At 41.5% G+C, this 23,993-nt stretch overlaps 1 long non-coding RNA gene across 2 annotated transcripts in view; it reads right to left on the bottom strand.

Annotated features, from left to right (window-relative positions):
- Nucleotides 1-218: 218 nt before the first annotated feature.
- LOC141397668 (uncharacterized) overlaps nucleotides 219-23,993 on the bottom strand; it is a 106,871-nt gene continuing 83,096 nt past the window's right edge. Inside the window, exon 4 of one of the 2 annotated variants that reach the window (XR_012411473.1) lies at nucleotides 219-3,902. This is a non-coding gene — a long non-coding RNA (uncharacterized lncRNA). Of the gene's footprint in view, nucleotides 4,463-23,993 lie in introns of both variants that reach the window. The other variant, XR_012411474.1, reaches the window with a different exon arrangement.

Raw genomic sequence — 23,993 nt, 5'->3', positions numbered from 1 at the left:
AAGAACAGCAATGTCATTAGACAAGAGAAGACAACCTAAGAAAAAATAAATCAGCCAAACTTGTAGAGAATTTTCACAGCTACAAAATTTTCTTTAGAAAAAGTGAAACTGAAATTTCTTTTTTTTCATGTTAAGTTTAATGGAAATCTGTGTTTAAACTTCTAGAAAAATAAACGTTGTAACAAATTCACACAATATTGTGAAATAGGAAAAAATTGTTTCTTTTTTTTTTTTTGCTGCTACACTTTACAAAAGTTTCAAGTTTATTTGTTACATTGTGTGTCAAAGGACTTGTGTTTTTTCCATTACTCAGCGTGTGGTTTGAATATTGAATGTATATCCGATATTAATTAATAAAACAACAACAACCTCAAAAAGTTACTAAAATTGAAGTATGTGACCAAAGGGAACAAACGTAGCTGGAATGGTGGTAAAATGTTAAATTAAAAATGTAAAAAATATGCTTCGTATCGAAGGCCAACGGAGATTATAGTCATTGATCAAGGGGTTGTATACACCTTGACAATATGTATACGCAACGGTGGTTTGAATATTTTTCTGTAGGGTTATTCAGAGTTTTCTAAAAATATTTTTTAATGGAGATGGTTAGGTTAGGTTAGGTTGAGAAGAGAGGTGATTCAAGATCACCACATGTCCTTAAAAAGAAAGGGCATACACTTAAGCCAGAAGAGGCCTGTTGTGCGCCCTAATTTTATGTGTCCTGGAAGTTGTTGTTAGTTTAGGAGTTCCGTCCCATTGACGTAGTCCCTCAAGTTTTTGAACGCGATGTCCTTGATATGGTCGAGTCCTGTAATTATGTCGTTTCCCGTTAGTTGAGTTCTCAAGTTTGTGAAAGCCTGGCAGTGCCAGAGATAGTGTTCCAACGTTTCGTTGTCCTCGCCACATGCCCTGCATTCACTATTCTCTGCACAGCCTATCCTGTGCAGATGCACATCACTAGGAGGTCACTTGTTTTGTCCTTCTCTGGGTTTCCCCATAGGATTTTTGTAGTTTTTCCCTTTTCCTGGTTATTCCATAGGGATACATGAGCATTCTTTGTCCAAGCTTTTAGTTCTATACGCGCCTCCTTTAAAGGTTTGGCATTGTCTAGACTTACTGTAGGTAGCTCCCTGGATTCACCCGTTACGAACCGTAATATGCATTGGTGGTATGTTTGGTGGTCTCTTTCGATCCACTCGCTCATCGCTTTCAATCTTATAGCCGCGATGGCTGCTTCATACTTTACCTGTATTTCTATCGGGTGGACAAATAGAATTGTCTCTAAAGCCCTAGTTGGTGTAGTCCTCGTCGCCCCGCAAATGCCTAGGCAACACATTCTTTGGACTTTTTGCAATGTTTCCACATTGTACTTTTTGTCCATAGCTGTCCACCATACAATAGATGCGTAAGTAAGAATCGGTCTTATTACGCTTCTGTATAGCCAGTGTATCATTCTAGGATTAAAACCCCATTTTGAGCCTATAGTCCTTCTACAAGTTGACCAACATCTGTATGCTTTGGCAGCCCTTTCCTGAATATGGTCTTTCCATTTGAGTTTCCTATCTAGGATTACCCCCAGATATTTAACTGTTGGAGATATAGTTAATGTCTTATTCAGGAAAACTGGTTCCTCGACGGAGCCCAATTTCGTTTTCCTAGTGAAAAGACATAACTCTGTTTTTTTCGGGTTAACATTAATACCTCTTGGTCTAGCCCAGTTGTAAGCTATATTTAGAGCCTCTTCGGCTCTCCTGCAAAGTAGATTTGGATTATTTCCCCTTAGAAGTATTATAACGTCGTCTGCATAACAGACTGGTTCAAATACTTCCTTGGTTAAGGACCTTAGTAGACTATTTATGGTAGTGACCCACAGAAGCGGCGGTAAAATCCCCCCCCCCTGTGGCGTTCCCTGCCCTACTTTGTCACTTCTTGTTACGTCATGTAGCGCGCAGCTTATCCATTTGTTCCTTAGCATGTCGTCTATCCAGGTACTCAGCGTTCTGTCTACACGAAATTCGTCTAAGGAGTGGATCAGCGTTTCCGTGCTGACGTTGTTGAAAGCACCTTCTATGTCGATGCAAACTGCGAGTGTGTACATCTTCATTTCGAAGGTCCTCTCTGTGTGGTGTACTACCTCATGTAATGCGGTTTCCACTGATCTACCTTTCACGTATGCATGTTGTTTATATTTCAACATGTCGTTGGGGATTTTGCTCTTGATCATGGTATCGACTGTCCGTTCCATTGTCTTGAGTAAAAAAGATGTTAAACTTATCGGGCGATAAGATTTTGGTACTGCGTAACTTGCCTTACCTGGTTTGGGTATAAAAACCACCCGTGCCTCCTGCCAGGCTATGGGAGTATACGCAAATTTTAAGCACGCGTTGAAAATTTTGACCAGCTTGGACGAAATGTAGTCCACTTCCCTTTGAAGTAAGGCCGGGAAGATCTGGTCAGGTCCTGCGGCTTTGTTTGGTGAGAAGCTCATTATGGCTTGCTTAACCATAGAGCTGTCTATTTTTTGTATTTCTTCTGATGTGTGGACATTTTCCGTCAAAAGCACTGTTTGGGCCGCAGTGCTTGAAGGAAAGTGTGTTCTCATCAGAAGGCCTACGGTTTCTTCGCTTGTTTCCATCTTCCTTCCCATTTCATCAACCATTAGCTCGGCTTGTGTATGGGTTTTGGATAGAAACTTTTTAATTTTTGATACGTCGTTTACGCTTTCTACCTGTTCGCAGAAAAGTTTCCAGGAGTTGCGTTTGGCGTTCTTTGTCAGTTTGTTGTATACTTTTAGTTTTGATTTGTAGTTGTCCCAGAATACAGCTATTTTTTTTTCGTTTTGCCCTATTGTAAAGTCTATGGACCTCTTTGCCTTTGTTACGAATTTCCCCTGTCATCCAGGGTTTTTCGTAGGCAGACTTCCTTTCTCGTAGGGGACAACTATCCTCGAAAGACTTTACCAGGGCTTCGGCTAATTTGTTGACTTTACTGTCAATGTCCTCTTTACTTAGGCATTCGTCATCTTCTCCTTGCCCTAGTCTGTACCTTAATTTAATTCCGAACATGGTCCAGTTTGTTTTGGATTTGTTACGGAATGTTATCGGGTTTGGCGGTGGCCTTGATATTTTGAACCTAATATACCTGTGGTCAGAGAAGGAGTGTTCATCTGAGACCCTTCAGTCATGTACCTCGTTTATTAGGTTTTCTGAACATATTGTTATATCTAGTACTTCCTCCCTAATTCTGTTAACAAAAGTAGGTTTATTTCCTACGTTAAGAGTTATTAGGTCGTTAGTATTCAAATAATCTAGAAGGGCTTGACCCCTTTCGTTAGTGTAGTACTAACAGAAATGTGGTGTGAGTTAGCATCGCTACCTACTAGTACTTCGTTACCTGTTTGCTTGATTTTCCTCACCAGCTGCTGCAATTCCGACGTAGGTGGTAATGTCGGGGAGTCGAACGGTAGGTATATAGACGCTAGGTATATATTACCATTCCCTTGCTTCAATACCGTGGCGTCCGACGATGACAACTCTGGAGAGAAAAGAAAGCATACATTTTTATGGACTATAATACAGGTCCTCGGGCGGGTACCTGTACTAGCGTAGAAAATATGATAATTTATATGGTTCAATCCAGAGACCTTGTTCTTCACTGTCCAAGGTGCCTGGATTAGACCTATATGTATTACCTTTGTTAATTTTCTCCATCAGCGCATGAGTTGCCGTTTCGCTCCGATGGAGGTTGATCTGGAGATAATGGAGATAATTTTTGCAAAAAAAAAAAAAATAAAAATAAAAACCACGATATAATAAAATTTAAAAAAAAACTTCAAACCTGAATTCAAATTACTCAGCAACCACTTGACCGATTTTAATTGAATAAAATGTTGAAGATGTTACCTGAAAATTAGAAAAAATTAATTAAATTAAATATAGTCTTTCCTTTAAAGTTATATAAATTTGTGCCAGTAGAACTATTATGAATCAGCGTGGGGCGTATAACAGATGTCGTTAGTCATACGCATGCTGAGAAGCAAACTTAAAGCTAAGTTAAAGTAACGAGTCGTCCGAACCTTTAGATCAGAGTTAAGTTGGTGGCAAGTCCATTATCTCTGAGATAATGAGTTGATATATCTATATCTATAAATATACCAAACCACAGGCCTAAATGTTCGAAAATCCCCAAAATAGTCCTATTAATTTTTTCGATTTTTTATAATTCATTACCTCGGTGCTCTTGAAGCAAATTTAAATGGAAGGTGCTTGAACCTGGGAAGTTTTTGCAAATTCTGAAACTACAATGTTCATAGATGATAATGGAGATAATTTTTGCAAAAAAAAAAAAAATAAAAATAAAAACCACGATATAATAAAATTTAAAAAAAAACTTCAAACCTGAATTCAAATTACTCAGCAACCACTTGACCGATTTTAATTGAATAAAATGTTGAAGATGTTACCTGAAAATTAGAAAAAATTAATTAAATTAAATATAGTCTTTCCTTTAAAGTTATATAAATTTGTGCCAGTAGAACTATTATGAATCAGCGTGGGGCGTATAACAGATGTCGTTAGTCATACGCATGCTGAGAAGCAAACTTAAAGCTAAGTTAAAGTAACGAGTCGTCCGAACCTTTAGATCAGAGTTAAGTTGGTGGCAAGTCCATTATCTCTGAGATAATGAGTTGATATATCTATATCTATAAATATACCAAACCACAGGCCTAAATGTTCGAAAATCCCCAAAATAGTCCTATTAATTTTTTCGATTTTTTATAATTCATTACCTCGGTGCTCTTGAAGCAAATTTAAATGGAAGGTGCTTGAACCTGGGAAGTTTTTGCAAATTCTGAAACTACAATGTTCATAGATGAGAAAAATCAAAAAAGCCGGAGCGCTTTTTAAATAAATCGAGATTCAAGTTGACATTTTTAGGGGTTGTTTAGGTTTTTGCGATTTTGCTTGGAAACCGCAAATCCTACCAAAATAGTTATAAAGAAAATGTTGTAGCTATCAAAATTCTCTACAAGAGTGACCTTCATGATATTTTCGTAGGTTTTATCATTTTTGAGATATATAAGTTTAAATTGGGACCAATCTCACGGCAGCGGGTTCTTTGTACCGGATTGACCAGGAACTACACAACATCGTCGTTTCGCCCAGCGGCTGCCACCTCAGGGTACATATGTTTGTATTTGTTTCGTTTTTCTGTGTTGGGAGCAGCATATCCCGGAATGCCTGCTCCGAACCCTTTTGTTCCGTGCCGGGACGGAGGAAAACCCATGACTAATATATTTGTGCTCGGTTTGTCACATCCGCATCTTCACCCACATCCAGCCTTCGGTGAGATGCAATAGATGTCAGGAGTGGGTGCATCTAAGGGGTTGCTCTGGACTTGTCCACGTGAGGGACCACGACAGGGACTATGTTGCTGCATGCTGTGTGAGTACAGTCCCCAGTGAATCGTAATTGGATTACGAAACTCCCTCGTAGTCCGATTATGAGACTCCCCCGCCGTCCCCTCAACAACAACCGCACACGCAGCCTTTCCCCGAAAATGCATCCTTTTTGCAATTTAATTGTAATGGACTCCGAGGTAAGATCGAGGAAATAGTAGATTTCTTGAGTCGGAGGAATATCAAGGTCGCTGCGGTACAAGAAACCAAGCTCAACAACAACTGTAGCTTACAACGTTGCGATGGGTACAATGTGCTAAGGAAGGGTCGCACCAGAAGTGGAGGTGGGGGATTATCTTTCCTATTGCATCAGTCTGTCCAGTACAGACCTATCTCACTTGAGCCTGTCTCTAATGACCCGTACATGGAATGCATGGGGGCAGCAGTCAGGTGTGGAACTACCGAGATAGAGTTGCTGAACGTATACATCCCACCGAGAAATACCTGTATCTCAGATTACGTGCCTAACATTAGCCCGCTTTTGGAAGGTCATAATCGTCTGGTTCTGGGGGACTTTAATGCGCATCATGAGATGTGGCATTCGGCCCTCGGAAACGACCAGAGAGGTACAGCGCTGGCTGAGCAGATTGACAGCTCTACGTTTTGCATGGTCAATGAGGACGCCCCTATCAGAATTAGAGGAGAGTGTCACAGCTCGCCAGACAGTGTCACAGCTCGAAATGACGTTACCTGGCAACCCGTCATTTCCCTTGGATCAGACCATCTCTTGGCCGGGTTTCAGAGAGTTCACCAATCACCGCTTTAGAGGACTGCCCAATCCTTCAATGAGGACGCCCCTACCACAATTAGAGGAGAGTGTCACAGTTCGCCAGACATAACCATCGTGTCACCTGGTCTGACAAATGACGTTACCTGGCAACCCGTCATTTCCCTTGGATCAGACCATCTCCCCATAATTGTCTCCATTAGCAGACCACCCGATTTCATAACATCTGAACGCCGCACATTCGTCAATCATAAGAAAGCTGATTGGCCGGGTTTCAGAGAGTTCACCAATCACCGCTTTAGAGAACTGCCCAATCCTTCAATGAGGACGCCCCTACTAGAATTAGAGGAGAGTGTCACAGCTCGCCAGACATAACCATAGTGTCACCTGGTCTGACAAATGACGTTACTTGGCAACCCGTAATTTCCCTTGGATCAGACCATCTCCCCATAATTGTCTCCATTAACAGACCACCCGATTTCATTACCTCTGAACGCCGCACATTCGTCAATCATAAGAAAGCTGATTGGCCGGGTTTCAGAGAGTTCACCAATCACCGCTTCAGAGAACAGCCCAATCCTTCTGATGTTCGGGTAGCGGAAAGAACGTTCCGAGACATCATCACTGCTGCAGCCGCTCGCCATATCCCTGCTGGTCAAATACCCGAAGTAAGACTTAACTTCCCAGCAGAGGCGACGGGATTAGCAAATGAGTGTGATGAGCTTCGCTGAACCAACCCCAATGACCCCAGAGTCAGGGAGCTGACACTGGAAGTTAACAGGCTGGTCGGCGAGCACAAGCGGAACAAGTGGTTAAATCATCTGAAGAGTTGCAACATTGGAGCCGGTATAGGTGAATTGTGGGCAACGGTTAAGTCACTCTCGAACCCTGGAAGTAGGGAAGATAGGACCTCAGTCACGTTTGGCGACGTTACGTTGACTGACCCGAAGAGGTGCGCAAGTTATTTCAATCGACAGTTTGTCGAGCACCCCGAGAGTGACAGGGCGAAGAGAAGAGTATTACGTCGCATCAGATCTCTTCCTGCCGAGGAGGAAACACCACAGTTTACAATGGATGATGTTGCCATTGCCATCAGGAACGCTAAATCATCCAAACCGTTGGGCCCTGATGGAATCTCCATGGTAATGCTGAAGCAGCTGGATGGGCCGGGAGTGGAATATCTCACAAAAGTTCTCAACTTCTCGCTATCCACCCTCATTGTTTCCGAAGTCTGGAAAATGGGCATGGTGGTCCCACTACGGAAGCCCGGCAAGGATGCCAGCAAAAGTGAATAGTACAGGCCAATTTCACTTTTGTCGCCCGTAGCAAAGACCCTTGAGGCCTTAGTCCTCCCCAGTATCAGAAATAGCTATCAAGTTGCCGATCATCAGCATGGATTCCGTAAGCAGCACAGCACGACAACTGCGCTGCACGCCATTACCACACATATTTGTCAAGGATTCAACCAGAGACGGCCGTGCGATAGAGCAGTGATGGTGCCACTTGACTTATCAAAAGCCTTTGATACAGTCAGGCACTACACGCTGTTTGAGGACATTGAGCAGACAACCCTCCGGCCAAGCCTGAAGAGTTGGATAGTCAATTATAATTGTGGACGCCAGTCGTAAGTGGAATTCAGGTACAAGAAGTTCAAACCCCGTAGAGTGAAACAGGGAGTTCCCCAAGGTGGGGTGTTACCTCCGGAACTGTTTAACCTCTACCTCTCCCGTATTCCGCCCCCTCCAGACGGCATCGAGATCGTAACGTATGCGGATGATTGCACGATTCTGGTGACACGATCCTGATGACATCTGTGAGAGACTGAACAACTATTTAACCGATCTTACCAACTTTTTCCATTCGAGGAATATGCAGATTTCCGCCACAAAATCTACAGCTACTCTGTTCACCACATGGACAGCGCAGTTTGGAAGAGAATTGAATGTCGTGGTCGACAATAGCGGAATTCCGACCACAAACTGCCCCAAAATTTTAGGGCGACACTACTTTCACGTCGTGCGCACACGCCAATGCTATATGCGACAAACTGAAAAGTAGGAACAAGGTCCTCAAGTCCCTAGCCGCAGCACTTGAGGTGCAGATAAAGAAACCTTGTTGACCACATATAACGCGATAGGTCGGTCTGTTGTAAGCTATGCGGCGCCAGTCTGGTCCCCGAGATTATGTGATACGAATTGGAAAAAGATTCAAACTTGCTAAAATGCCGCCCTGAGAACAGCAACAGGGTGCCTCCTCAAATCTTCATTGGACCATCTACATGAGGAGGCAAGGATTCTTGCAGTAAAGCACCACAATGAGATGCTTTCGTTGCAGTACCTGCTTGGATGTTACCGTGTGAGCCATCCCAATCACCATCTTGTGGGTAGGACTGACACATTCAGGTACATCAGGATATCCACGTTCTAGAGGGAGAGGTCCAACAATACAGGAGAGAACCCCTAGATCAACATGCATATCAAGCAGGTTTAAATAGCATTCACAGGGATGCGGTTGCTAAGGCTATAAGCACATACATATAGTGTGAATAAAGTCCTCGGAGTACATCCTCCATCTATCGCAGCTGAGGAGCGTCAGCTGCAACGACAAAACAGAGTAGTTTTGGCTCAACTACGCTCGGGATATTGCAGTCGCCTAAATTCTTATTGGGCGGAAATCGAACGCGCCGCGCAAGACATCTGCCAAGTATGCGTCATGCGCCCGTACGACACAAAACACCCTTTCAACTGCCCCACCAAACCTACTCATCTAACTCCAGTGGATCAGTGGCTACATCCCATCGAAGCAGCCACTTTCCTGGAACTGGATATAGACCCAGAGCCAGATGGCACAGAAGAATGGACATACAAACATAATAATGAGCACTGTTACAACAAACCCCCATTTTCGTTGTTGTTTTTGTAACAGTTTTTTTATTATTATGTTTGTATGTTCGTTCTCCTGTTCAATCTGGCTCTGGGTCTATCTCCAGTTCCAGGAAGTTGGCTACTTCGATGGGATGTAACCACAGATCCACTGGAGTCAGATGAGTAGGCTTAGCGGGGCAGTTGAATAGTTCGCCAGACATAACCATCGTGTCACCTGGTCTGACAAATGACGTTACCTGGCAACCCGTCATTTCCCTTGGATCAGACCATCTCCCCATAATTGTCTCCATTAGCAGACCACCCGGTTTCATTACATCTGAACGCCGCACATTCGCCAATCATAAGAAAACTGATTGGCCGGGTTTCAGAGAGTTCACCAATCACCGCTTTTGAGAACTGCCCAATCCTTCAATGAGGACGCCCCTACCAGAATTAGAGGAGAGTGTCACAGCTCGCCAGACATAACCATCGTGTCACCTGGTCTGACAAATGACGTTACTTGGCAACCCGTAATTTCCCTTGGATCAGACCATCCCCCATAATTGTCTCCATTAGCAAACCACCAGATTTCATTACCTCTGAACGCCGCACATTCGTCAATCATAAGAAAGCTGATTGCCCGAGCTTCAGAGGGTTTACCAATTACCGCTTTAGAGAACTGCCCAATCCTTTTGATGTTCGGGTAGCGGAAAGGACGTTCCGAGACATCATCACCGCTGCAGCCGCTCGCCATATCCCTGCTGGGCAAATACCCGAAGTAAGACCAAACTTCCCAGCAGAGGCGACGGGCAAATGAGTGTGATGAGCTTTGCCTTACCAACCCCAATGACCCCAGAGTCAGGGAGCTGACACTCTAAGTTAACATGCTGGTCGGCGGGCACAAGCGGAACAAGTGGTTAAATCATTTGAAGAGTTGCAAAATTGGAGTCGGTATAGGTGAATTGTGGGCAACGGTTAAGTCACTCTCGAACCCTGGAAGATGGGAAGATAGGACCTCAGTCACGTTTGGCGACGTTACGTTGACTGATCCGAAGAGGTGCGCAAGTTATTTCAATTTCGAGCACCCCGAGAGTGACAGGGCGAAGAGAAGAGTATTACGTCGAATCAGATCTCTTCCTGCCGAGGAGGAACCACCACAGTTTACAAGGGATGATGTTGCCAATGCCATCAGGTACGCTAAATCATCCAAAGCGTTGGGCCCTGATGGAATCTCCATGGTAATGCTGAAGCAGCTGGATGAGCCGGGAGTGGAGTATTTCACAAAAGTTCTCAACTTCTCGCTATCCACCCTCATTGTTCTCGAAGTCTGGAAAATGGGCAGGGTGGTCCCATTACGGAAGCCCGGCAAGGATGCCAGCAAAAGTGAATAATACAGGCCGATTTCGTTTTTGTCGCCCATATCAAAGACCCTTGAGGCCTTAGTCCTTCCCAGTATCAGAAATAGCTATCAAGTTGCCGATAATCAGCATGAATTCCGTAAGTAGCACAGCACGACAACTGCGCTGCACGCCATTGCCACACATATTTTTGTCAAAGACTCAACCAGAGACGGCCGTGCGATAGGACAGTGATGGTGGCGCTTGCCTTATTAAAAGCCTTTGATACAGTCAGGCACTCCACGCTGTTTGAGGACATTGAGCAGACAACCCTCCGGCCAAGCTTGAAACGTTGGATAGTCAATTATATGTGTGGACGCCAGTCGTACGTTGAATTCAGGAACAAGAAGTCTAAACCCCGTAGAGTGAAATAGGGAGTTCCCCAAGGTGGGGTGATATCTCCGGAACTGTTTAACCTCTACCTCAACTGTATTTCGCCCCCTCCAGACTGCATCGAGATCGTAACGTTTGCGGATGATTGCACGATCCTGGCGTCGGTTACCTATCCTGATGACATCTGTGAGAGACTGAACAACTATTTAATCGATCTTATCACCTTTTTCCATTCGAGGAATATGCAGATCTCCGCCACAAAATCAACAGCCACTCTGTTCACCACGTGGAAAGCGCAGTTTGGAAGAGAATTGAATGTCGTGGTCGACAATAGCGGAATTCCGACCACAAACTGCCCCAAAATTTTAGGGCGACACTACTTTCACGTCGTGCGCGCACGCCAATGCTATATGCGACAAACTGAAAAGTAGGAACAAGGTCCTCAAGTCCCTAGCCGCAGCACTTGAGGTGCAGATAAAGAAACCTTGTTGACCACATATAACGCGATAGGTCGGTCTGTTGTAAGCTATGCGGCGCCAGTCTGGTCCCCGAGATTATGTGATACGAATTGGAAAAAGATTCAAACTTGCTAAAATGCCGCCCTGAGAACAGCAACAGGGTGCCTCCTCAAATCTTCATTGGACCATCTACATGAGGAGGCAAGGATTCTTGCAGTAAAGCACCACAATGAGATGCTTTCGTTGCAGTACCTGCTTGGATGTTACCGTGAGAGCCATCCCAATCACCATCTGGTGGGTAGGCCCGACACATTAAGGCAGATCAGGAAAGATATCCATGCTCTGGAGGGAGATGTCTAACGATACAGGAGAGAACCCCTAGATCAACATGCATATCAAGCAGGTTTAAATAGCATTCACAGGGATGCGTTTGCTAAGGCTATAAGCAAATACATATAGTGTGAATAAAGTCCTCGGAGTACATCCTCTATCTATCGCAGCTGAGGAGCGTCAGCTGCCACGACAAACCAGTGTAGTTTTGAATCAGATACGCTCGGCATATTGCAGTCGCCTAAATTCATATTGGGCGGAAATCGATCGCGCTGTGCAAGACATCTGCCCAGTATGCGGCATGGGCCCGTACGACACAAAACACCTTTTTTTAACTGCCCCACCAAAACTACTCATCTAACTCCAGTGGATTTGTGGCTCCATCCCATCGAATCAGCCACTTTCCTGGAACTGGAGATAGACCCAGAGTCAGATTGCAAAGAAGAACGAACATACAAACATAATAATAAACACTGTGACAACAACAACAACCTTAGGGGTTTTCTATAGAATAGAAGACCAAAGTAGGGGTCTTCTATGGGACCGAAGAACACTGTAGGGTTATTTTCTTGGATATAAGAGCACCGTAGAGTGATTTATAGAATAGAAGATCGTCGTAGGGGTCTTTTCTATGATAGAAGGCCACTGTGGGTGTCTTCTATAGGAAAGAAAACCATCGTAGTGGTTTTCAGTAGAACAGAAAACCACCGTAAGTTTTTTCTCTAGGATAGAAGAACCACCCAAGGGGTATTTTATGGGATAGAAGATCACCGTAGAGACCTTCTATAGGATCGAAAACTACACCGCACAGTGGTTCAGAAAAAACAGCATACTATGAAAAGAAAAACAAACCTCTCTAAAGTTGACGAACCCCGCAAACGTTTTAAGGACCATGATCTGCGAATCTGCACCTGGAATGTTCGCACTCTTTATAGAGAAGGTGCAAGGCCGATATTACTGCCATACAGGAAATACGATGGATTGGGAAAGGCGTCACAACAACACCTAAAGGTGAGGCACTGTATTATAGCTGTCGTGACACAAAGCATGAGTTTGGTTGGGGAGTTGTAGTTGGTAGGAGGTTAAAACATCTGGTCTCCAGCTTCACCCCAGCGCTGCAATTCGAATAAAAGCTAAATTCTTCAACATCAGCTTTATTTGCGCTCATGCTCCCACTGAAGGCAAGGACGAACAGACCAAAGATATATTTTACGAGCGCTTAGAAGAAACTTATGACCGTTGCCCTGCCCATGACATTAAAATAATTCTAGGCGATTTTAACGCCAAAATTGGAAAGGAAAGTATGTTTGGCCCAACCGTCGGAAAATTCAGTCTCCACAATGAAACATCTTACAATGGTATGAGGCTGATAGACTTCAAAAAACATGGTAGTTAGCAGCACCAGATTTAAACATCTCGACATCCATAAGGGCACCTGGCTATCTCCAGATCAGAAAACAAGAAATGAAATTGATCACGTTGTGATAGATGGAAGACATTCATCGAGCGTGTTGGATGTACGATCGTTCCGAGGCGCAAACATTGATTCGGACCGCTACCTTGTTGCAGCAAAGGTAAGCACCCGGTTAAACTTATCAGACAAAGTACGAACAGACACAACACGAAAGTTAGACATCGGCGTATTCCACTGAACTAGCCCAATTGCTTAATCAAAGCACTCCTCATCCCGATAACATATCAGCGCAATGGCAAAGCAATGCCCACTCCATGCAAACAGCGGCAAAATCCATATTTGGATACCAATGACCTCAACCAAGGAATCCATGGTATGATCAGGAGTGTCGTGCTGCTACCGAAGAGAAAAATGCGGCATATAGAGCTACTTTGCAATCAGTAGCAACTCGTAACGCACGATAGAGACATCGCGAGAAAAGGAGAGAAGAGAAACGTCTTTTCCGCAGGAAAAGAGGGAGATCGAAAAGCGCGAGTGCGAAAAAATCGAGATGTACAGGAACCAGAATGAAGTCCCAAAATTCTACCAAAGAGTCAAGCATCAAACTGATGGCTTTGGTACAGGCACATCCTCTTGTAGAGACCAGCAAGTTTATTTGGTAACTAATACAGATAGTGTGCTCAGGATATGGAAAGAAAATTTTGCAAAACTGTTGGTATCCAGCAGCAGCGAAAACGACGAAGTTACCACAGACCCTGTCCCAGAAGATGGTATTGAATGTATACCGCCCAGCCAAGATTAGGTAAAGACAGCAATAAATCGGCTGAAGAATAATAAGGCAGCAGGGGCCGATGGCTTACCAGCCGAGCTGTTCAAAACCGGAGGCGACATGCTGATAAGGTGTATTCATCAGCTAGTTAGCACCATCTGGCAGGAAGAACGAGTACCCGACGATTGGAACCTGAGTATCCTGTGCCCCGTCCACAAGAAGGGAGATAAGACTGTATGCTCTAACTATAGGGGCATAAGTCTACTCCCTATTGCCTACAAGATAGTGTCAGGGATATTGTGCGAACGACTAAAGCCAATGGTCAACGAAATAATTGGACCATACCAATGTGGCTTTAGACCTGGCAAGTCCACCACTGACCAGATATTTACCCTGCGGCAAATCCTAGAGAAGACCCAAGAGATGCAGATCGACACATTTCACCTTTTTGTCGATTATAAAGCAGCATTCGACAGTCCCCTCCGATCAAAGGTATTCCATGCAATGTCTGAATTTGGTATCCCCGCAAAGCTCATCCGGCTTTGTAAGATGACTTTAACTGACACTAGATCCTCAGTTAAAAGTGGAAAGAACCTCTCCGAACAGTTCAGTACCAAAAGAGGTTTCAGACAAGGAGACAGCCTTTCGTGTGACCTATTCAACATTTTGCTGGAAAAGGTAATACGAGATGCAAATGTCAAAAGAAATGGCACAATTTACACCAATAGCCACATGTTACTTGCTTGTGCTGATGACATAGACATCATGGGACGATCAGTAAAGGAAGTAACTGATACCTTTAGGAAGGTCGAAGCAGAATCTGCGAAAGTGGGTCTGGCGGTAAACGGCGAAAAGACCAAATTGATGGTGTCGACGCGCAAAGCGTCCATAGAGCTCGGACCAACTGTGGAAGTTGGTACCTATAATTTTGAGGTAGTTAAAGACTTCGTCTACCTCGGCACTGCCATAAACACAACAAACAACATCAGTTGTGAAATAAGAAAAATTGTATTGGCCAACAGATGCTACTATGGTTTAAGTAAGCAAATTAAAAACAAAGCCACATCTCGTCAAACAAAAAGAACACTATACAAAACGCTGATACTGCCCGTGCTAATGTATGGCTCCGAAGCATGGGTACTTGCGCAAGCAGGTAAGGCAGTGCTTGGTGTGTTTGAGAGGAAAATTTTTCGAAAGATCTACGGGCCGATTTGCGTTGGCGGTGAATATCGACGTCGTATGAACCACGAGCTATATCAGCTATGAAAAGATATGAATATAGTTAAACGTATGAAGATGCAACGATTGCGTTGGCTAGGCCATATCATAAAAAAGAGCAACGATGAAACCGCTAAAAAGGCGTATGAATACATGCCACATGGCGGTGCACGCAGAATCGGCAGGCCTAAGCTTCGATGGAGCATACAAGTGGATGAAGAAATGAAAAGGCGCGGTATTCCAAAAAGAAAAGCGAAAAACAGAGAGGATTGGAGATCTTTTCTTAGTTCGGTCTATGGAACAAATGTTCTGTAATGGGCCAGCTAAGTAAGTAAGTAAGGTGTTTTAAATTAGACAGAAAACTACTATAAAATAGAAGACAACCGAAGGGGTCTTCTATAGGATGTAAAATCACCGAAGGAATGACTCCCAAAATTGTATTCAGTTCTAAGATGGGCTATTCCGGTCCATTCCTTCAGGGTTGGTAGCATTACAGACTTTACAAATAGCCAGATCGACTCAGTTAGTCGCGACATTCAGTTTGGTATATACAAAGGTGGATCTACGACCATTATTGCGATGTGTTAAAAAGTTTTGAGCCACATTATGGTGTAGGGTATGATAAATAAATAAAAATATTCACAATATTGCAATTTGTTGTTGTTGTTGCTGCTGTTGTGTTTTATTCAAGATTGGAACAACAAACATTTTGTATGAAAACTTTTCGCTTATTTTTAGGTGTAATTTTTTGTTTCTGTTATTTTCCTCACCGTCATAATTCTGCGAAATCCGTGCTTTCGCCAATAGCAAAATACAAAAACCATTGTCTGACTTTAATTTATATATGAAACGTGCTTATAAGCTTATTCTGTATTCCAAGTTATTCATATACATGTGATCATCGCCATACACATCTCCATACATACATATTTATAAATGTTTGAATAAAAACAACACAGATAACCTCATTGTATACGTGAGATGTTGTAGAGAGGTGCAGGAGTGTTGAATGTGTTCATAAATTATTTAGAGACTGATGTGGGTGAAAAAAAAAAAACAAAACAAAAAATGTTGAAAAAAAAGTAAAGCAAATAGAATAGAGAAAAACACATAGCAAACTTGTGAAAATAATATTAAATTTTAATTAAGTACAGCTTTTGGGTAATTTATGGTTGGTTTTGTTGCATAGCATAGCAGTGGCAGCATTCGGGCATCCGGTTACAGTTTTTGTATTATTTTGTATTCTTTTTTTTTTCTTTTGCAATAAACAGTCATGTGGGAGCATTTGAACGTAAAATAGAACACATGTTTAAATAATGGTAGGGAAAATAAAAAATGTACATATGAAAAAGCAACTGAATTAGGTCACTGGGAATTAAATGTTTTAATAGAAATAAAATAAGTTAGATGTTTAAAAATCGGCAACAATTGGTTACAGCATATGGAAAAAAGTTATAATAATAGTAAATATAAAAAAATATTAATACAGCAACAAATTTTAACAGTCATAAAATATGTAAGATCTTAAAAATCGTCAAAAGTATATGAAGCAAAAATATCAATAAATAAATAAACAAGTAAGAGAGGGCTATAGTCGGACAGGCTGACCATGTGATACCCTACACCACTTGCCCTGATCATTAGTTTTACACGGAATTTATTTTATATTATTGCGACACGTTATATTTTGTTTTAAAATTTGCATTAATAATGAAACTATAATAATTAAAAAATAGCATTAGACGACTTTTACCGCTGTGCTGACGAAGACATTACCTCAGATTTTGACCAAAAAAATTTATTGTTTTGTATCATGAGTTTGCTTCAAATAGATCCGAGATGACTCCTCACACTGCACATTTCACAAATTTTGTGTGTGAGGTACCTGCAGTTAGGGACCGATAAAGTCCATATTCGAACCCTAAGTATGTCTAGAACAAATAATATGATGTGCAAAGTTGGGACCAAATCGATTGCTCCCTTCAAGGGTTATCATTCGCACTATTTTACAGAAAATTTATGAACTTTTGAGTGGGAAGAAGGAGTGGGTTCATATGGCCCAGTTTCGAACTTAAACTAATATCGAGAAAAATATTGCGAACTTCAAAATTTGATTGCACCAGCCAGGCAGACGGACAGGCAGTGCTAAATCGAGTCCACATTGTCTGAAACGAATTTCCGCCAAATATACTTGGAGTTTAAAACCATTATTTCGATTAGACATACATATATTTGGTCGTATCAAAGTGTATAATCCATCGTTAGCCTAAAGGCTGAGGTAGAAAACGACTAATATTTCGAGGTATTGCAATGTTTTTTACAAAAAAATGGCACACACACTTCAGACCAAGTACAGATTTGTAATTTGCATCAATTAAAAAAAAAAACTGGGAATTTCTTTATCATGATTTGAAAACTTTTCCATAATGATTGCGACATTTTCTAGCATGTGGTAAATGCAGTTATTTATTTGGTCTTCTACTCTAAAGAGAACACCTACGGTGGCCTTCTACTCTATACAAGACACCTGCCGTTGTCTTCTACTCTATAGGAGACATCTACGGTGGTTTTCTACTCTTTAGTATACACCTACGGTTGTCTTCTACTCTATAGAAGACACCTACGGTAGTCTTCTACTCTACAGAAAACAACTACGGTCGTCTTCTACTCTATAGAAGACAACTACGGTTGTTTTCTACTCTTTAGTAGACACATAGGGTGGTCTTCTACTCTACAGAAGACACCTACAGTGGTCTTCTACTCTATAGAAGACAACTACGGTTGTCTTCTACTCTATAGAAGACACCAACGGTTATCTTCTACTCTATACAAGACACCTACGGTGGTCTTCTACTCTATAGAAGACACCTACGGAGGTCTTCTACTCTATAGAAGACACCTACGGTGGTCTTCTAGTCTATAGAAGACACCTACGGTGGTCTTCTACTCTATAGAAGACACCTACGGTGGTCTTCTACTCTATAGAAGACACCTACGGTGGTCTTCTACTTTGTAGAAGACACCTACGGTGGTCTTCTACTCTATAGAAGACATCTACGGTGGTCTTCTACTCTATAGGAGACACCTACGGTGGTCTTCTACTCTATAGAAGCCACCTACGGTGGTATTCCACTCTATAGAAGACACCTACGGTGGTATTCTACTCTATAGAAGACACCTACGGTGGTCTTCTACTCTATAGAAGACACCTACGGTGGTCTTCTACTCTAAAGAAGACACCTACGGTGGTATTTTACTCTACAGAAGACACCTACGGTGGTCTTCTACTCTATAGAAGACACATACGGTGGTCTTCTACTCTATAGAAGACATCTACGGTGGTTTTCTACTCTATATAGGACACCTACGGTGGTCTTCTACTCTATAGAAGACACATACGTTGTTCTTCTACTTCTACTCTATATAGGACAACTACGGTGGTCTTCTACTCTATAGAAGACACCTACGGTGGGCTTCTACTCTATAGAAGACACCTACGGTGGTCTTCTACTCTATAAAAGATATCTACGGTGGTTTTTCACTCTATAGAAGACATCTACGGTGGTCTTCTACTCTATAGAAGACACCTACGGTGGTCTTCTACTCTAAAGAAGACACCTACGGTGGTCTTCTACTGTATAGAAGACAACTACGGTTGTCTTCTACTCTATAGAAGATATCTACGGTGGTTTTTCACTCTATAGAAGATATCTACGGTGGTCTTCTACTCTATAGAAGACACCTACGGTGGTCTTCTACTCTATGGAAGACACCTACGGTGGTCTTCTACTCTATAGAAGACACCTACGGTGGTCTTCTACTCTATAGAAGACACCTACGGTGGTCTTCTACTCTATAGGAGACATCTACGGTGGTTTTCTACTCCTTAGTAGACACCTACGGTGGTCTTCTACTCTACAGAAGACAACTACGGTGGTCTTCTACTCTACAGAAGACAACTACGGTTGTCTTCTACTCTATAGAAGACACCTACGGTGGTGTTCTACTCTATAGAAGACACCTACGGTGGTGTTCTACTCTATAGAAGACACCTACGGTGGTCTTCTACACTATAGAAGACACCTACGGTGGTATTCTGCTCTATAGTAGACACCTTCGGTTGTCTTCTACTCTACAGTAGACACCTACGGTGGTCTTTTACTTTATATAAACCACCGACGGCATTCTTCTGACCTTTGGAAGACCCCTACGATAGTCTTTTTTCCTAAAGAAGACCTAAAGGTCGGTCTTCTTTCCTGACGAAAAGCCCTAGGGCGGTCTTCTTTTCTAAATAAGACCACTACTACGATTTTCTATTTTTTTATATAAGACGTCTACGGTGGTCTTTTATTCCATGGAAGACCCTACGGTGGTCTTCTTTTCTATAGAAGACACCTACGGTGGTCTTCTACTCTATAGGAGACACCTACCTAAGGTCGGTCTTCTTTCCTGACGAAAAGCCCTAGGGCGGTCTTCTATTCTAAATAAGACCACTACTACGATTTTCTATTTTTTTATATAAGACGTCTACGGTGGTCTTTTATTCCATGAAAGACCCCAAGGGCGGTCTTCTGTTTTATAGAAGACCCCTACGTGATCATGTTTTCTATAGACGACCCCTGCACAGATTCCTGTCCTATAGGGGCTCCCATGATGGACTCCCCTTCTATCCTATAGAATACCTTTAAGCTAGTTTCTGTCCTATATAAGACCCCTACCGAGGTTTTATGTCCTATATAAGACATCTACGGTGGTGTTCTATCCTATAGAAGACACTAACGGTTGTATTCTGTCTTATAGAATACATCTACGGTCGTGTACAATAGAACCCTACCATGATTTTCATTTCTATACAGAAACCCACGGTGGTTGTGTGTCCTACAGAAAAACCCTTCGTTCGTCATCTGGTCTATAGTAGGCCCCACGTAACACATACGTTGGTCTTCTGCCCTATAAAAAATCCCTACGAATGTTTCCTCTCCTATAGAAGACCCCTACTGACCCCACGGTGGTTGTGTGTCCTACAGAGAAACCCATCGTTGGTCATCTGGTCTATAGAAGGCCCCACGTAACACATACGTTGGTCTTCTGCCCTATAAAAAATCCCTACGAATGTTTCCTCTCCTATAGAAGACCCCTACTGAGGTCTTGTGTCCTATAGAAGTCATCTTCGGTCGTCTTCTATCCTATAGAGAACCCATACCAGTGTTTCCTATTCTACAGAAGACCCTTACGTTGGTTTTCTATTCTGTAGAAGACCCTTGCGGTGGTCTCATATTCTCTAGAAGACCCCTACCTTGACCTTCTATCTTTTAGAAAAACCTACTGTGGTGTCCTATTCTATAGGAAAACCCACGGTGGTCTCATATCCTATAGAAGATCTTTCTTATCCTGTATAAGACCCCTACGCTGGTTTCTTACCCTATAGAAGACTGTAAGGTGGTCTCCTTTCCTATAGAAGACACTAAAGTGGTCTCCTATCCTATTGTAGACCACTACGGTGGTCCCATATTCTCTTATGGTCTCCTATCTTAAAGAAGACCCTGCGCTGGTCTCCTATTCTATTGAAGACCACTTCAGTGGTACTGTTGCTACTGTTGTCTCCTATCCTCTAAAGGACCCCTACGGTTGTCTTCTATCTTATAGGAGAACCTTACGGTGGTCTTTTATTCTTTGAAATACCCCTAATTTCATCAGTATACGTGACGTATACATGTTGTCACCACGTATACGACACCATGGGCCACATTTAACATTCTTATGAGAAATGCACAAATATTCTTGTTTCGATTTATAAAATGATCTGTTTTTTTGTGGTTTACAAAAATAAGAAATTACAACCTTTAATAAATTACACTCAAACGCTGTATTCCCTTTTTGCAATTAATTGAAATTTCATTAATTTCGTTTTTCTGTTAATAAATGAGAATAAAGAAGAATAATTAATTTATAATTAAAATCTATAGTCAAGTCGTTGAAAAACGTTCATCAATTGTTCATCCATTCCATGCACCCACAACTGTTGTTAATTAAGCATCCAATTTGCTGAGCGTAATGAAATGTTTCTGTTGTCCCGTTTGTTTGATAATAATTACAATACTGCAGCAGTTAGCAAATGGGTCTTTTGTTGTAGTTGTTGTACTTCAGTACTTCAGAATATCATTATAAATAAATTAACAGCATGGCCAACAACAAATGCTACCCTTTTGAACAATGGAATGCGCAATCATTTGTAATTTTAAACAGACATTAAACAGATTTACTTGGCCAGCAATGAGTGTTTTTGTTGTTGTGCTTTTCTTTGTTTCTTTTGTTCTTTGTGGCCCTCCTGTCAATACAAAACCAAACACTTCAGATAAAAACCCAAGAAAGTCGATACACTGTGGAAACCAATAAGAAAACGAAAAGTCATTAAGGATATCAGTGGTGGCAAATGTCCATGGCATGGCATCAATAATAAACGATTATTTGATGGTATTTCTTAAACAATCGAACATCGAATAGCTTCGATTTCAAGCTACTTACACCCAATAATTTGCTGCAATTTCATGCTTATCTGCAAATGTTCATTTGTAGAAGTTGCAATGTGTTCTTTTAAGCAGAAATAAAATCCTTTGCTTGCATAATTCGAGACTGGGTTGAAATCATTTAAATATGCAATGATGATAAAGGCCATAAAATCCAAAATGAGAGGAAGAAATGTTGATACTGGGCCAGGCCAATAAGTAGTTACTTGGTGTAAGAGGAGGATGGAGGGCATTCGGCCAAGCCAAGCACTGCATAGAGGTCACCGGTGTAATATAAAAGGAAATTGCTTGCAAAAGGAAATTGGCAAGCACAATGAGGCAGAAAAAAAGACAACACAAAACATTGGAACAATAAAACATCTGTGGCCATTAATTAAGTTTATTTTGTATATCAAAGTGGAGTGGAAGGATAAAGTGGAATAACTGCTGGCCAAGTAGCAGTGATGCGTTTTTTTCTTCTTGTAGATTGTAAATTTTAATCTGCCATTGCAAGGATTTCCAATGAGATTTTCTTTGGTTGTTAAAAAAAGGGAGATAAGAAGCGAAGAAAATGCGAAAGAAGTTCACAAGGTTCTGGATGACAAAGAATTTTAAAGGTCATCCTAGAACTCACAAAACGTTTATTTTTTAAGAATTTTAAGGGCCATCTATGATCTCACAAAACGTTGATTTTATAAAGAATTTTAAAGGCCTTCCTAGAACCCACAAAACGTAAAATGCCATTCAAGAACTCACAAATCATGGATTTTTTTTAAAGAATTTTTAAGACCATCCTCGTACTCACAAAACGTGGATTTTTTTTAAAGAATTTTAAAGGACATCCTAGAACTCGTAGATTTTTTTTAAATAATTTAAAATGTCATCCTTGACCTCACGAAACATGGATTTTTTTAAAGAATTCTAACAACCATCCTCGTACTAACAAAACCTCGATTTTTTAAAGAATTTTAATGGCCATCCAAGAAGTCACAAAACGTGGATTTTTTAAAGAATTTTAAAGGCCATCCTAGAACATTCAAAACGTGGATTTTTGAAAGAATTTTAAAGGCCATCTTAGAATTCACAAAACGTGGATTTTTTGAAGAATTTTAAAGGCCATCCTAAAACCCACAAAACGTGGATTTTTTTTAAAGAATTTTAAAGGCCATCCTAGAATTCACAAAACGTGGATTTTTAAAGAATTTTAAAGGCCATCCTAGAATTCACAAAACGTGGATTTTTAAAGAATTTTAAAGGCCATCCTAGAATTCACAAAACGTGGATTTTTAAAGAATTTTAAAGGCCATCCTAGAATTCACAAAACGTGGATTTTTAAAGAATTTTAAAGGCCATTTTAAATGCCATCCTAGAACTCACCATTTAAAGGGAAATAAATAGGAAATAATAGGATACTTTATATAATATAGTTCACTGGTACTGTTTTAATTTTTAGTTTGATGTTTGTATTTTTGAAATGTGCTATCCTGCCTCAGGCGTAAAGCAACCTAATACAAACAAGTAACAAGTCGTTAAGTTCGGCCGGGCCGAACTTTGTATACCCTCCACCATAAAATAGTCTACTATTGCTTAAATTACACTGTGAACACAAATGTTGGGGCAGAGATAATTCCTTTTGGAGATGAACGACGTTGGTGTTTGTATATTAAAAACCCCGCAGGACAGATGCGCCGTGAGTCGAACTTCCGCGTTATGGCTTGATGAAGTTTTTGCAAGAGACCCTGTAAGCCATCATGAATTAGCATCATATCTTTGTTTGTTGTTTTTGTAGAGCACTTAAGCAACAGTGAACAAATATATAACGCTAATTTCTGATGGCCCACAGCGTCTCTAACAAAAATTTCATCACGCCATAACGCGGAAGTTCAACTCACGGCGGATCTGTCCTTCGGGGTTCATAATATACTCACCAAGGCCTTTCTTCCCCAAGAGGAATTTTCCGTGCCCCAGACTTTCACCTCCATACTGTTGCACAGTGTTATCTAATCTAATCTAAAAAAATGTGTTCAGCTAGGTGAAAGGTACCACCTACGGGGCTATATCAAAGAGTCAACCTATCTTTAAATTTTTTCGCGGAAAAGTTTTATAGCTGCAGGGAACTTCAAGAGTCAAATTGAGGGTGGTTTCATCAAAACAATGTAGACCCTCAAAAATGGACCCATGTTGACAAAGTTTAGTGAAGAAATTTCGTGACCACTGAAAATTCCCAAAAATCGGGAGGTACAGTTATATGGGGGGATATACCAAAACATGGACCTATATTGACGATTATTTTTGAATAGACAAAATTGTAGCTAAAATTCTCAAAATACCGATCATTACAGCTAGTACGCTTAAAAATTGCAGCTAAAATTCTCAAAATACCGAAAATCGGGAGATACCGTTATGTGTGGGCTATACCAAAACATGGACCTATGTTGACGATGTTTCTTTGGAGATGTTTTATGACCACTGAGAACTTCAAATGTCAAATTACAGCTATTTCGGTTAAAAACAGTAGC

This window comes from Musca autumnalis, unplaced genomic scaffold (genome assembly GCF_047663935.1).
Source record: "Musca autumnalis isolate F117 unplaced genomic scaffold, ASM4766393v1 scaffold_3, whole genome shotgun sequence".
Classification (NCBI taxonomy): domain Eukaryota; kingdom Metazoa; phylum Arthropoda; class Insecta; order Diptera; family Muscidae; genus Musca; species Musca autumnalis.
This window is presented reverse-complemented; position numbering and strand designations above follow the sequence as displayed.